The following is a 15,729-nucleotide window of genomic DNA, read 5'->3' as shown; positions in this document are numbered from 1 at the left end:
AATTCAAATGCCTCTGAGCACTATGGGACTTAACTTCTGAGGTCATCAGTCTTCTAGAACTTAGAAATACTTAAACCTAACTGACCTAAGGACATGACATACATCCATGCCCGAGGCAGGATTCGAACCTGCGACCGTAGCGGTCGTGCGATTCCAGACTGTAGCGCATAGAACCGCTCGGCCACCCCGGCCGGCTATCTTCGAGTGAAGTTCTGAAAATTATGTGTTGTTTTTGTGTATGTGTTTGCCGGCCGCGGTGGTCTCGCGGTTCTAGGCGCGCAGTCCGGAACCGTGCGACTGCTACGGTCGCAGGTTCGAATCCTGCCTCGGGCATGGATGTGTGTGATGTCTTTAGGTTAGTTAGGTTTAAGTAGTTCTAAGTTCTAGGGGACTAATGACCACAGCAGTTGAGTCCCATAGTGCTCAGAGCCATTTGAACCATTTGTGTATGTGTTTGCTGGTCATCGGGGCTCAATTCGAAGCGGGACTCATCACTCAAGACGATTCTACTCCAGTCAATGGGATTGCAGACTGAAGACGTGTATTTTGAGACGCCCTGGACAGCTGTGGGTTACTGTCGCCTGCCATGCGGCTCTACAACCAGGATGACGGCCTCGGGTGCCATCTCATTTCATAGCAAGACACTATTGGTTGTCATCCACGACGCCATTACAGAACGTCGGTATTTCGGGGATACTCTACGTCCCGTTTTGTTGCGCTTGATGCGAAGCCATCCTGGGATCACATTTTAGCAAGATAATGCCCATCCACACATGGCGAGAGTTTGTACTGCTTGTTTCGTGCATGCCAAATTCTACCTTGTCCATATGGGTCGCCGTTTCTCTCCCCAATTGAGAACGTTTGGAGTCGTCTTGCACAGCACAGAACTGTATCAAGACAAAGTAGCTAGTCCATCAGAGTATCTACGTTCTGAAAATTCTTGCCGGACTTGGAAATGAATGAATGATGTTGCGTAGATTTTTTTTTGTAATACTGCAACCACTTGAATTTGGGCCAATCTTAAATGTCCCTACTCGATGCTGTCCTATTTCACCGCTCTCCGCTTAGTCCCCTTACCCTATCTGCCACAATTCTTAGTATATTTCTCATTCAGGATTTTAAGGAAAAATAAAGCTAACATAATACAGGGTGATTCAAAAAGAATACCACAACTTTAAAAATGTGTATTTAATGAAAGAAACATAATATAACCTTCTGTTATACATCATTACAAAGAGTATTTAAAAAGGTTTTCTTTTTCACTCAAAAACAAGTTCAGAGATGTTCAATATGGCCCCCTCCAGACACTCGAGCAATATCAACCCGATACTCCAACTCGTTCCACACTCTCTGTAGCATATCAGGCGTAACAGTGTGGATAGCTGCTGTTATTTCTCGTTTCAAATCATCAATGGTGGCTGGGAGAGGTGGCCGAAATACCATATCCTTAACATACCCCCATAAGAAAAAATCGCAGGGGGTAAGATCAGGGCTTCTTGGAGGCCAGTGATGAAGTGCTCTGTCACGGGCTGCCTGGCGGCCGATCCATCGCTTCGGGTAGTTGACGTTCAGGTAGTTACGGACAGATAAGTGCCAATGTGGTGGCGCTCCATCCTGCTGAAATATGAATTGTTGTGCTTCTTGTTCGAGCTGAGGGAACAGCCAATTCTCTAACATCTCCAGATACTGTATTCCAGTTACAGTAGCACCTTCGAAGAAAAAGGGACCAAAAGCTTTATTGGCTGAAATACCAACGTTTAATACACCACCTATCAGGAGGTTTAACACCATACTTCGTTCGAAATGCACGCTGAACAACTGTCGTCGATTCACTTCTGCCGTACTCAATAACACAAAAAGCTTTCTGTTGAGCGGTCGCCATCTTAGCATCAACTGACGCTGACGCCTAGTCAACAGCGCCTCAGGCGAACAAATGTACAACTAAATGAAACTTTATAGCTCCCTTAATTCACCGACAGATAGTGCTTAGCTCTGCCTTTTGTCGTTGCAGAGTTTTAAATTCCTAAAGTTGTGGTATTCTTTTTGAATCACCCTGTATAATAAGATGTTACCAGCTAGGGGTTTTGACAGTCTACACGCCAGCTGGACAGAGTCTGACACGATATCCCTGAGGAGAACATCCAACAACTTTACCAGTCAATACCAAGCTGAATAATTGTTTGCAAAAGGACCAGAGGTAGACGAGCGCGTTATAGACGTGCTCTTTATCGTGAATAAATTATCCAGTGTTTCTGAAACTGTATAAATTTGTTTGTCTGTACATGCACATTACCTATTTCTATCCAATTCGGATGTTTCCTTGGTGGTGTAGTATTTTTTTGTCATGCAGTGTTTATTCATAATGTAACTGATGAGCACATTTTTGAACGTGGATCAAACATTAGTCATCAGGATTCAATTGGTTGACAAGAATTACGTACGTAGGACGCTATATCAATTCTGTCAAATCTCAGCCGGCCGCGGCGGCTGAGTGATTCTAGGCGCTTCAGTCCGGATCCGAGAGACTGCTACGGTCGTAGGTTCGAATCCTGCCTAGGGCATGGATGTGTGTGATGTCCTTAGTTGCCGGCCTGTGTTGCTGAGCGTTTCTAGGCGCTTCAGTCTGGAACCGCGCGACCGCTACGGTCGCAGGTTCGAATCCTGCCTCGGGCATGGATGTGTGAGATGTCCTTAGGTTAGTTAGGTTTAACTAGTTCTAAGTTCTAGGGAACTGATGACTTCAGATGTTAAGTCTCATAGTGCTCAGAGCCATTTTCAAATCTCAGTACATCCAAACGTTGTGCCATAGGTGTAAGACTGTTTTTAGGTTTTGCTATGAATTGACATCTGGATATTCAAATGTTTATATTTCGAGAGTAGTATCGTTGTTGGCACTAATCTATACAGAGCAACAGAGTACAATCTTAGGTATGTGATTGGCATTTGACTTTCGCTAGCAAAACAGAGCTCTGTGAGAGATGTACAATAGAGAGTCATTTAGATCTGAGAATGCGTATTTGATGCTTTCTTATTGTATTTGGCTGTGACTTACGGCATATTAGTTTTCAATCTGTATGCAGAACATGTCATGAGGAATGCGAGGCTAGATGAAGGAGAAACAGGAATTAAAATAGCTGGAATAAATGTAAACAACCTCAGGTACGCGGATGATACGATCCTGTTGGCAGAAAGTGAAGAAGAATTGAGAACACTCTTACTGAAGGTGAAAGACGAAAGTGAAAAGGCTGGTCTTATGCTGAATGTGAAGAAAACGAAAATTATGGCAACTACACCTACCAATTCGTGGGATATAGCAGGAGAAACCATGGAGGTAGTGACCACATTCAGTTATCTCGGTTCCCAGATCTCTGCTGACGGTGACTGCAGCCATGAAATCCGGAGACGCCTGTTGCTCGGTGGACAGGCGATGTCAAACCTTGACAAGGTTATAAGGTCCAGAGATATAACACTAGCAACAAAGATCCGTATTGTGAGGGCTATGGTCTTTCCAGTTGTGATGTATGGATGTAAGACCTGGACCATTAGAAAGGCTGAACGGCGAAGAACTGACTCCTTCGAATTGTGGTGTTGGAGGAAACTTCTTAGAGTTCCATGGACTGCAAAGAGAACCAACAGATCAATATTGGAGCAAATTAAACCAGATTTCTCCCTGGAAGGTCTAATCTTAAAACAAAAGCTGACCTACTTTGGACACACAATGCGAAGGCATGCCTCGCTGGAAAAAACATTAATGCTGGGAAAGATTGAAGGAACTAGAAGAAGAGGACGTCAGAGGATGAGATGGATCGATGGCATCACAGAAGCAATGTGTTCCAACCTGGAAGTTCTACGGGAGAAAGTGCAAGACAGGAAAAAGTGGCGTGATTTGGTTCATGGGGTCACGAAGAGTCGGAACCGACTAAACGAATAGAGAGAGAGAGAGAATAATAAATGGCGATATAGAAAGATTTCTGTAACATGTGCAATACCGAATGTAATAATTTGTTTGACGTAGAAATCCACCAGAGTTGCAAGTTTCAGTCTTTTATTTAACAGATGACTAGTTTTGGATTACCTGAACCCATTTTCAAATTTTTCAAACGGACGAAATGATATATTCCCCAATAGCATGCGAACCATATTAAGGTTGTACAACAAAAGTCAAGTTTTTCTGTGAACACTAGGCGTGTTCATAGAAAAACTTGACTTTGATATAAGTGCATATAGAACCTTGACATGGTTTGCATGCTATTGGGGAATATACCATTTTGTCTGTTTGAGTTATTTGAAAATGAGCTCAGGTAACACAAAACTAGTCATCAGTTAAATAAAAATCTTAGCCTAGCAAACTGGAAATTCATAATAATTTGTTTCCCTTGCTGTAAAGAACTTGATAAGGGAATCATGCCGCCTCGTAACATGATGTGTTAATTAAATCACGCATGTGGACAACTGGTGCGTCATACTGTCTGTACACGGTAAGATATTTTTGTTGACGACCACAGGTTAATGAGCCCATGCAACCATCGGCCGTAATTCGATAGCCCTGACTTTCACAAATAAGCATCTTGAGGCATGCCCAAATCTTGCTACATGGGACAGAGATTGAAGCAAAACCAACGATATCCCATTGCTACTTCCTGGATAACTTTTGATTGTTATTCCGTGTTGAGGACACAAGAGTGATTCAGTAATCTCCATAGCTTGTTGCTGGAACTGCCAGATAAAGAGGTGCTATAACAGGTTGGCTTACAGAGTTATAAAAGCTCGCATGCAAATCGGGCGGATTTTCTTTTACGGGCGCAGCTGCTCGTAAACAACCGTCGTTCATGGAAGCTTTTAAAGCACACTTAACTCTTTGGTCCAGCTACAAAATCATTCGATCACTTTCTCTATGTGTCAAACACATAAATAAAATTTACCAGTCCCATTAAGCTGTTTAACATTGGATAGAGAATCTTTCTCGTTTTCTGGGACCTTCATATAGTCTGAAGGAAATTACAAAACACGAAATGATTGACAATTCCTCAAAATGGAGACTACAAATACTCTCTTTTCACGTATAAACTTAAGAGTCAAGTGACATCAATGATATCCTTAGTGGTCTCAACGTATTACTAATCATCAGATGATGTGTGTTCAATAGAAAGGAAAAGGATATGAAAATTACACTAAATTACAAATCAAATTAGCTTTTATACTTAGCTAAGAATACTTCAGACAGTTACATATTAATTCTACGACTAAACAGAACCGTACAGGAGCCCACATTGCATTCATATCTATGCTCTGACTGATGGAATGCAATTAACCAGACAACAATACGAATTGGGGAAACCTTAACTCGCGATTGTAAGACGAGAAATATTCAGAATATGAATTTTCCTGAGAGGAAGACTTTCTCAGAGTGAAACTAGTAGAAAATTACTTAGGTACTGGTGTTTAAAAGCTAGACATGCAACAGCAGCATGAGAAATCACACCTGACTGTAGATGCTAGCCACGTGTAGAAAACCGGTAGCTGGCGGTCGCATGTGCACACAAAAGAGCCAGAATGAAACAACTGTTAAAACAAATTACTGTTAGGTAATTGCAAGTTTAATGATTATAAAGAATCCGCCTCGATTGCAAATAGAAACCGGATGTTGACCTAGGTTTTGGCGCGGATAACCATGCCTTCTTACAACCTAGCTGCCGGCGCCACCTCAGTTTACCTGAGAGCCAGCGGCCCACCGAACATTGGCTGGGGTGAGGAAGCACGCTTCTGACGTATGAGCTAAGTACAGCTATTGACATGGTACACACGTACCGTTTATTTTACATTTTATTCGAGTCTTTTGCCCTTTTGGGCGTTCTGTATTAATGTTGGACCATGCGTCTTTACGCAGTTTGTACTTTTAGTGTGTTCCGAAGATGGAGTGGTTATCCACGCCGAAACCTATGTCAACATTCGGTTTCTATTTTCAGTCGAGGCGGATTCTTTATAATCATTAAATTATTCACGATTGCTGACGCGCTGCAATGTTAAAAGTTCTTAATTGCAAGTTGGCACAAAAAGTAACCCCAACAAAGAAAACCGTAAAAGAGAGAATCCAACAAATCTAAAACTTCGAAACAGATTTCGTTAAGGAAATCGCTTTCTTCATTTAGTAATGTGGGTATCTTTTAAGTAATAATTATTTCTAGATCTTGAAGCCTATTTAAATGGCATTCTTTCACAACATAATGGCAAATTTCGGGCTGTTAATCTATGAGTCCTATTTAATGCCCGGAAAAGTGCTGGATTTGCGGTCTTTGAACCACTGGTTGAGTAGTCAATCTCTAAACCAGGACGAGTGCAGTTACGCTGTTTTCTACATCTACATCTGCATGGATACTCTGCAAATCACATTTAAGTGCCTGGCAGAGGGTTCATCGAACCACCTCACAATTCCCTATTATTCCAATCTCGTATAGAGCGCGGGAAGAACGAAAACCTATATCTTTCCGTACGATCTCTGATTTCCCTTATTTTATCTTCGTGATCGTTCCTCCCTATGTAAGTCGGTGTCAAAAAATTTTTTCGTATTCGGAGGAGAAAGTTGGTGATTGTAATTTCGTGAGAAGATTCCGTCGCAACGAAAAACGCCTTTCTTTTAATGATGTCCATCCCAAATCCTGTATCATTTCTGTGACACTCTCTCTCATATTTCGCAATAATACAAAACGTGCTGCCTTTCTTTGAACTTTCTCGATGTACTCAGTCAGTTCTACCTGATAAGGATCCCACACCACGCAACAGTATTCTAAAAGTGGACGGACAAGCGTAGTGTAGGCAGTAGTAGGTCTGTTACATTTTCTAAGTGTCCTGCCAATAAAACGCAGTCTTTGGTTAGCCTTCCCCACAACATTTTCTGTGTGTTCCTTCCAATTTCAGTTGTTCATGATTGTAATACCTAGGCATTTAGTTGAATTTGCGGATTTTAGATTAGACTCATTTATCGTGTAACCGAAGTTTAAAGCGTTCCTTTTAGCACTCTGTGGATGACCTCAGACTTTTCGTTATTTAAGGTCAACTGCCACTTTTCGCACCATTCCGATATTTATTCTAAATCGTTTTGCAGTTTGTTTTGATCTTCTGATGACTTTATTAGTCGATAAACGACAGCGTCATCAGCAAACAACCGAAGACGGCTGCTCAGATTGTCTCCCAAATCGTTTATATAGATAAAGAACAGCAAAGGGCCTATAACACTACCTTAGGGAACGCCAGAAATCACTTCTGTTTTACTCGATGACTTTCCGTCACTTACGACGAACCGTGGCCTCTCTGATAGGAAATCACAGATCCAGTCACATATCTGAGACGATATACCATAAGCACGCAATTTCACTACGAGCCACTTGTGTGGTACAGTGTCAAAAGCCTTCTGGAAATCCAGAAATACGGAATCTATATGAAATCCCTTGTCAATAGCACTCAGCACTTCATGTGAATAAAGAGCTAGTTGTGATTCACAGGAACAATGTTTTCTAAACCCATGTTGACTGTGTGTCAATAGACCGTTTTCTTCGAGGTAATTCATTATGTTCGAACACAATATATGTTCTAAAATCCTGCTGCATATCGACGTTAACGATATGGGCCTGTAATTTAGTGATTTACTCCTACTACCGTTCTTGAATATTGGTGTGACCTGTGCAACTTTTCAGCCTTTGGGTACGGATCTTTCGTCGAGCGAACGGTTGTATATGATTGTTAAGTATGGAGCTAATGCATCTGCATACTCCGAAAGGGCCGTCCGAAGTGGCCGTGCGGTTAAAGGCGCTGCAGTCTGGAACCGCAAGACCGCTACGGTCGCAGGTTCGAATCCTGCCTCGGGCATGGATGTGGTTTGTGATGTCCTTAGGTTAGTTAGGTTTAACTAGTTCTAAGTTCTAGGGGACTAATGACCTCAGAAGTTGAGTCCCATAGTGCTCAGAGCCATTTGCACCATTTTGAACTCCGAAAGGAATCTAATTGGTATACAGTCTGGACCAGAAGACTTGCTTTTATTAAGTGATTTAAGTTGCTTCACTACTCCGAGGATATTTACTTCTACGTTACTCATGTTGGCAGCTGTTCTCGATTCGAATACTGGAATGTTTACTTCGTCTTCTTTTGTGAAGGCATTTCGGAAGGCTATGTTTAGTAACTTTGCTTTGGCAGCTTTGTCTTCTATGGTAACTCCATTGATATCGTGCAGAGAAGGCATTGATTATATTACATATTATTTCATGAATATTGAAATTGTCCTTACTGGAAAACAGAATAAAAATGCCCGCTGTAAGTCTTCGTGTCGCTGCATTTGTGTTGCGCCAAAAACATGTAGTGTGTTATAGAAACTTCTCGTTCACGCTATGGATGTGTGTGTATTGAACCAGGGACCTAGAAACGACGGAGAGGCTTAGTCCCGCCATAGCCCTCAGTGGTTCACAACCCCACACCAGGCCACAGCAGTCCACCTACCTTACCGCACCCCACATCGAACCCAGGGTTATTGTGCGGTTCGGCCCCTGTGGACACCCCCCCCCCCCCTCCCCTCCCCAGGAGCGTCGTCACTTATCAGACAAGTGTAACCCCAAATGTTATCGTGGTAGAATAATTATGGTGCAAGAGTACGTGAACACGGTGTTTGCGCAGCAGTCGTCGACACAGTGTAACTGAGGCGGAAAAGGGGGAACCATTCCGCATTCGCCGAGGCAGATGGAAAACCGCCTTAAAAACCATCCACAGGCTAGACACTAATCCGCCTGGCGGATTCGTGCGGGGGACCGGCACGCCTTCCCGCTCGGGAAGCAGCGCGTTAGACTGCGCGGCTAGTTGGACTTTAGCTTTAGTTTAACAAAGTCTTTTTTGTTCCGCTAGCTTTACTTTTCAACAGAAGTTTCAAAACTCATTCGTATAAAATTTTATACATTTCTGTGAGAGGTGTTCCTCTACACTCTGCCACTGTCCACTTGACAACGCCCACGCACTCCCATCATAAAACATGCGTAGTCAGTAGTAAAATATCCAGCTACTGTCTGTCTTCAAAAGTATTTGGCTCTTGGTAGATATAGAACGATTTGAAGAGTCGATGTCGATTACAAATGTCCTCAATGGAATGACAACTAAAAAGAATTTTAGCGCAGATAGGGATGCCGTATATTCGGCGGAAAATGAGGCATAACTCATTTTCATGTTCACCCACGAAGGCGGTTGCATGTAGCAAACGTCAAATTTTCGTGGGAATGCATGAATAGTCGAAAAGTTTGCATGTCAGTCCAAAAAGCACAAAAAGTAGGTTGGGATTACATCATATCCACATTAAGTATATAAGGAAAGACTCTGCAGAGAGTTTGTCATTTAAAACTTCATTTCAATGTTGCTTTCTGAGAATCGTTTTATGTCTCGTGGAAGAAGGATCTCTGGGAAGAATCGACAGACAATCAACACCGACAATGATAGTTCCGGTATACATGCTGTCGTCACAAGCGGAAGATGAAGAGATAGCGAAAGTACCTGAGATATTGAACAGGTAATTCAATATGTAAACGGAGATGAAAATCTAATAGTCATGGGGGACTGGAATGCAGTCGTAGGAGAAGAAGTGGAAGAAAGGGTTACTGGAAAATATCAGCTAGGTTGTGGTAATCAGAGAGGAGAAAGACCGAGTTCTGCAATAAATTTCAGCTAGTAATAGTGAATCCTCTGTTCAAGAATTGCAAGAGAGGGCAGTACACTTTTAGAAGGCCTGGTGGTACGGGAAGAATTGAGATTAATCATGTTCAGGTAGAGATTCCAAAATCACGTAGTGTTGTAAGGCGTGCCCAGGTGTATATGTAAACTTGGATCACAAATTGGTAATGATGAGGCGTATTCTGAAATTTATGAGACTAATCAGGAAGAATCATTGCGCAAAAAAGTGTGGTACAAAAAGTATTAAAGGATGAAGAGATACGCTTGAAGATTTCCAAGGCAACAGATACATCGATGAAGAATATCTCAGCAGGCAGCACAGTTGAAGAGGAATGGACATCTCTAAAGAGGGCAATCACAGAAGTTGAAAAGAAAAACATAGATACAAAGATGGTAATTGCCAAGAAATCATGGATAACAGAAGAAATACTTCAGCTGATCTACTAAAGAAGGAGGTACAAAAATGTTCATTGAAATTCGGAAGCAGAAATATACTTACTTAGAAATAAAATAGATAGGAAGTACAGGGAAGCCAACTCGAAATAGATACAAGAGAATTGTGAAGAACTCGAAAAACAAATGATTTCTGGAACAACTGTCTCAGCATACAGAAAAGACAAAACGGTCGTTGGTGAAATCAAAAGCAAGGGTTCTAACATTAAAAATGAAATGGGAATTACACTGCTAAGTGAATAGGAGAGAGCTGATAAGTGGAAAGAGTACACTGAAGGCCTCTATGAGGCTGAGGACTTCAGGGAGAAGAAACAGTAGTCGATACAGAAGAGATATGGGATCCACTATTATAATCAGAATGTAAAAGAACTTTGGAAGACTTAAGATTAAATAAGGCATAAGGTATAGATAACATTCCATCAGTATTTCTAAAATCAATGGGGGAAGTGGCAACAAAAACTGGCTCTGAGCACTATGGGACTTAACTGCTGAGGTCATCAGTCCCCTAGAACTTAGGACTACTTAAACCTAACTAACCGAAGGCCATCACACACAACCATGCCCGAGGCAGGATTCGAAACTGCGACCGTAGCGGTCGCACGGTTCCAGACTGAAGCGTCTAGAACCGCTCGGCCACTCCGGCCGGCAAGTGGCAACAAAAAGATTGTGTATATTAATGTGTAGAATATATCCGTCTGGCAATGTACCAGCTCTGACTTTCGGAAAAACATCATTCACACAACGCCGAACATGACAAGAACCGACAAGTCGAGAATTGTTGCATGATCAGCCTAACAATCCAGAGATCCAAGACGCTGACAAGAATGATACACAGAGACGAAAATTGAGGACCTCTTAGATGACGATCAGTTTGGCTGCACAAAAGGAAAAGACACCAGAGAGGCAGTACTGACGTTGCACTTGATAATGGAAGTAAATCTAAAGGAAAATCAAAACACGTTCATCGGATTTGTCGACCTGCAAAAAGCGTTTGACAGTGTCAAATGGTGCAAGATCGAAATTCTGAGAAAAATATGTATAAGATGCAGGGACAGATATGAAATATATGAAAAATACCGGCAAGAAAAAGGGACAGGACCATAGCAAGTCTGCTAAGACATCACGAAATAACTTCCATGATACAAATAATTGGGGACGTTTGTTGCAAGTGCTACTCTGAGATGATGAGGAGAGGAATTCCTGGTGGACCCATCAAACCAGTCAGAAAACTGATGACTCAAGGAAAAAGTACTAATTGTTGTGAGTGCTATCTTACAAGGAGCTTATCTCCATCCTTTACTTGTATATCATGTGGTTAAGTAGCTGAGAAACTTGTTATTCTTGGCACTCCAAAAGTTATCGAACTTACTCCGTGTCTCTCTGCGTAGTTCCGTGCATTGGCCAGTACGGTATGTCCTCTGTAAGCACAGTCACACGTCTTATTGCCATTGATAAATAGCTAAAGTCCGTCAAAATTTATATATAGTGACCTATTATTCCTAAACGTGTGTGGAAAATTACTATTACTGCAGTGCAGTGCACACGTTTCATTCAGTGTCTCACCCAAAAATTAAATATTGAAATAATTCATGGTAATATCAGGACCGGTTGTGGTCCTAGCATTCACCATTATGTAACCACACCACATGACACAAAACTCACATAAAATCACGTCCCCCGCCCCCCCCCCCCCCCAAGTGCACATAAAAACATTTAAAAGTAATGCAAAACAATCTTGCCAAAAACATTTCATAGAAACATAATTTAACTGCACGGTAGAATTTCCGCAGTGAAGAGGTCTCATCAAGGAAATTGTGATTTGGCGTGCTCCTAGGACATGACTTGACTTCGGCGTTTAGGGCTTATTTGATGTGTATGGGGTTCGGTGGATCAGTGGTTATGGTGTAATTAGAAACATTGGCTCAGGTCGCTGTGTTGGCGAAGAATAAAATTCAGATCAAATCACTATCTTGGCTTGTCGTTTGTAACGTTTTTCCTGGTAGTTTTTGTAACTGCGTAAGAGCTGAAAATCTGAACTATCGAATGTGTATTTGGAACAACCCTTTTTATTTTGACATTAGTAGCCATCGGAAAAATGTGTAAAGCTGAGTTCCCAAGATACTTCGAAACTGTTCTAAGGGAATCAGTTGCGTACCAGTTAATAATGGTGACTGAATATATTGCAATATTTTTGCAACTGATGTCTGATGTTTCTAAATTCTAATGCCTGGTGGTTTCTAAGAAGGAAAACAAGTGACTAATATTTCATTGGTATGCTGGATATTCATTTATATTAAGTGTTTGGTTTCTTATTTTTGAATTATTTCAACTTTTCAAATTTGATGTTCTAATAAGGAAAACAAGTGAAGATTGCTATCTCGGATGTTCATTGACATTATGTGATTTGATTTTCATTTCTACGTTATTAAAGCTATTTAAAATTTGAGGCTAGTAGTAGCGTATTCTCTCTCACGCCTTCCTGAAAGGTAAGGGTGTCAAAAGAAAATAAATGAAAGTTGTTTCAGCATGTATTCTCTTCTCAAACCAGCACCATCCAAACCTGTAATAGATACAAATAGAAACACATGGAAGTTTTACATTGGTATCAGAACAACCACGCTGTATCCATGTGCTGGCTGTCATCCAGCTTTGAGGTCACTGAGGTGACAAAAGTCAGGGGATACTTCCTAATATAGTGTCGGACCTCCATATTCCCGACGCAGTGCCACAACTCAACGTCGTGCGGACCCAACAAGTCGTTGGAAGTCTCCTATAGAAATACTGAGCCACACTCCCTTCACAGCCGTCCGTAATTGAGAATGTGTGGCCTCTGCGGGATTTGGTGCACGAACTGACCTCTCGGTTATCTCCAATAAATATTCAATGGGATTCATGTTTGGTGCTCGAATTATCGAGAATGTTTTTCAAACCAATCGCGAACAATCGTGGCACGGTGAAATGTCAAACTGTAATCCATAAAAATCTCATCGTCGTTTCGAAACATAAAAGTCCACGGATACCTGCAAATAGCTTCCAGTTAGCCGAACACAACCATTTACAGTCAATGACCAGTCCAACTGGACCAGAGAACCCAACCCACTCGATATAAACGCAGCCCACACCGTTGTGGATTCACCATCAGGTGGCAAAGTGCCTTGTTGACAAACCTTGATGGCAACCTAGATCCGTGGCTGCGTGGCGTCTGCGCCACACTCGAACCCTACCGTCAACTCTTACGAATTGAAATCGAGGCGCATCTGACCAAGCCACTGTTTTCCAGCCTTCCAAGGTCCAACAGACATGGTCGCGAAACCTGGAGAGGCAAAGCAGGCGATATAGTGCTTTTCGTAAAAGCATTCATGTCTGCTACCATAGCCCATGAGCGCGACATTTCGCCGCACTGCCCTAACAGATACATTCACCGTACGACCGATGTTATACGGTTATTTCTGCAGCTATTTCACGCAGTGTTACTTGTCTTACTTAACACTGACAACTCTACGCAAACGGCGCTGCTCCCGGTCGTTAAGTAAAGGCCGTCGGCCACTGGGTTGTCCTTGGTGAGAGGTAATGCGTGAAATTTTCTATTCTCTGCACATTCTTGACACAGAGAATTTCGGTATGTAAAATTTCTTAATGACTTCCTAAATGAAACGTCCTATGTGTCTAGCTCCAATTACCATTCCCCATTGGAAGTCTGTTAATTTCCGTCGTGCGGCCATAATTATGTCAGTGATTTCCCTAAATCACTCCAGGCAAATGCCGGGATGGTTCCTCTGAAAGGGCACGGCCGACTTCCTTCCCATCCTTCCCTAATCCGATGAGACCGATGACCACGCTGTCTGGTCTCCTTCCCCAAACCAACCACCCATAATCATGTCAGAAACCTTTTCACATTTATTGCATCGCTTCTTGAAAAAAGTAATGTAAATTAATTTATCGATAGGCGACTACAGTGGGGTCGCTATACGTGCTCAGAGAATTGTAATTACTATTACTGTATCTCTGTATCGTAGAATATAAGAAAAGATTTCATTGTCTTCTCTGTCTTCTTCTTCTTTGTTTTTCGTGCCTCTTTGGTTCTGATGTCACATTTAGATTACGGTCTGTAAAGAATTATTTTTACCGTACGTAATGTATTTAGAATTTATGCTAAATATGTATGTCAGTATTTAATGCAGTATGTGTTTTTGTTAGTAGCAAGACAGTACCTTCCCTGTCCCCTTAATTTAATGAATTACGTAACAATTAAATGTTGCCCTGGCCATTTGTAATTGCACTGTTGAAGCGACGCCATTGCTGTTAAATTGGATAATAATTTCTTCATAGTTATTTAATTCTGAACATATTGAAAGGATTTAATCTAAGTAAATGTAAAACGACATCACATAATAATTTCCGTTTCATCTTTGGGCCAGAGGTACTATTTTATTGAAAGGAATTATTTTAATTGTGTACGCTGACATTGTATGTAGGCAGCTATACAGGAGCATCAAGCCTCACAGAGAAGAATGATTGTTTGAATATTATATTAAATTTTCTTTTCGAGTAACATTAAAGAAAGATAATTTGTTTATCCATCGTGAGGGAGACGGATGTCTTCACGTTGGAATACGCACAATATTTCTGGCCATAGCTCCCTGAGAAAATTTAGCTGTTGTTTTTAATGAACGTAAAGGAGATTTTCTTTAATCAAACATTTCCATTACAAATTAACTGAACATTTTTTCTCTGGTTTCAAAAAAGTAAGTTACGCGATAACATGAATCCCCTGAGTATAGCTCTGCCAGTGCACTGCCCTTTTATACCTTGTGTAAAGGATACTACTGCCAACAGTATAATGTGCATTCCGCTATCGCATGACATTTGTCACCTAAGTGTAAATAACTAGAAGATGTACTTAAGTGCAACGTAGTGGCTGAAAATCTGACTTGACTATTCAAGTTGCCAGATAGAAGCCAACAAACATTTTTATATAATTTTTAATTAGTAATTATGTCATGTAGTTTTGACTAATTGTACAGATGACTACTGGAAAACAATACCTCACTGTTGGGATCATATTTAAGGACACAGGAACAGGTTTAATTTCGGCATAAAACGTTCCATACGGACAAAAACACAGCTAAAATTCATTTGAAGCTCTCTAGTTTCAATTACACTGCGTGTGAAGTTAGTGAATGGCTAATGTATTAAACTTTGCGGGGACTGAGATACAACAGTTCTTCAGCACGTCAACGGCCAGTTTCTCACTTGCTTAATCGTATTGCATCTCCATGAGTAAGGGAATGGACATATTCTCCATACAAACAATCCTCTCGTTACCCATTTACAATTGTTCAGCACTCCACCATACATCTGCTGACATTTCTCGCTAGCCATGTTCCTACTCCATCTTGTTCGTCACGCGGCAAACAGTTATTTCAAAAGTATTACAATTCAGTACTGACTAAGCACTAAATATGTGTTGTTCATAGATATTTTCCAAAACAAACGTTTGCATTTCTTTATTAAACCTCCATGGGCAATGATTTTATGGGAGTATGTACTTTTTAAACAATATCCTGAAGTTGGCAA

This window comes from Schistocerca nitens, chromosome 5, assembly GCF_023898315.1.
Source record: "Schistocerca nitens isolate TAMUIC-IGC-003100 chromosome 5, iqSchNite1.1, whole genome shotgun sequence".
NCBI classification, from domain to species: domain Eukaryota; kingdom Metazoa; phylum Arthropoda; class Insecta; order Orthoptera; family Acrididae; genus Schistocerca; species Schistocerca nitens.
The sequence above is the reverse complement of the archived record's forward strand: the minus strand, read 5'-3'. Positions refer to the sequence as shown.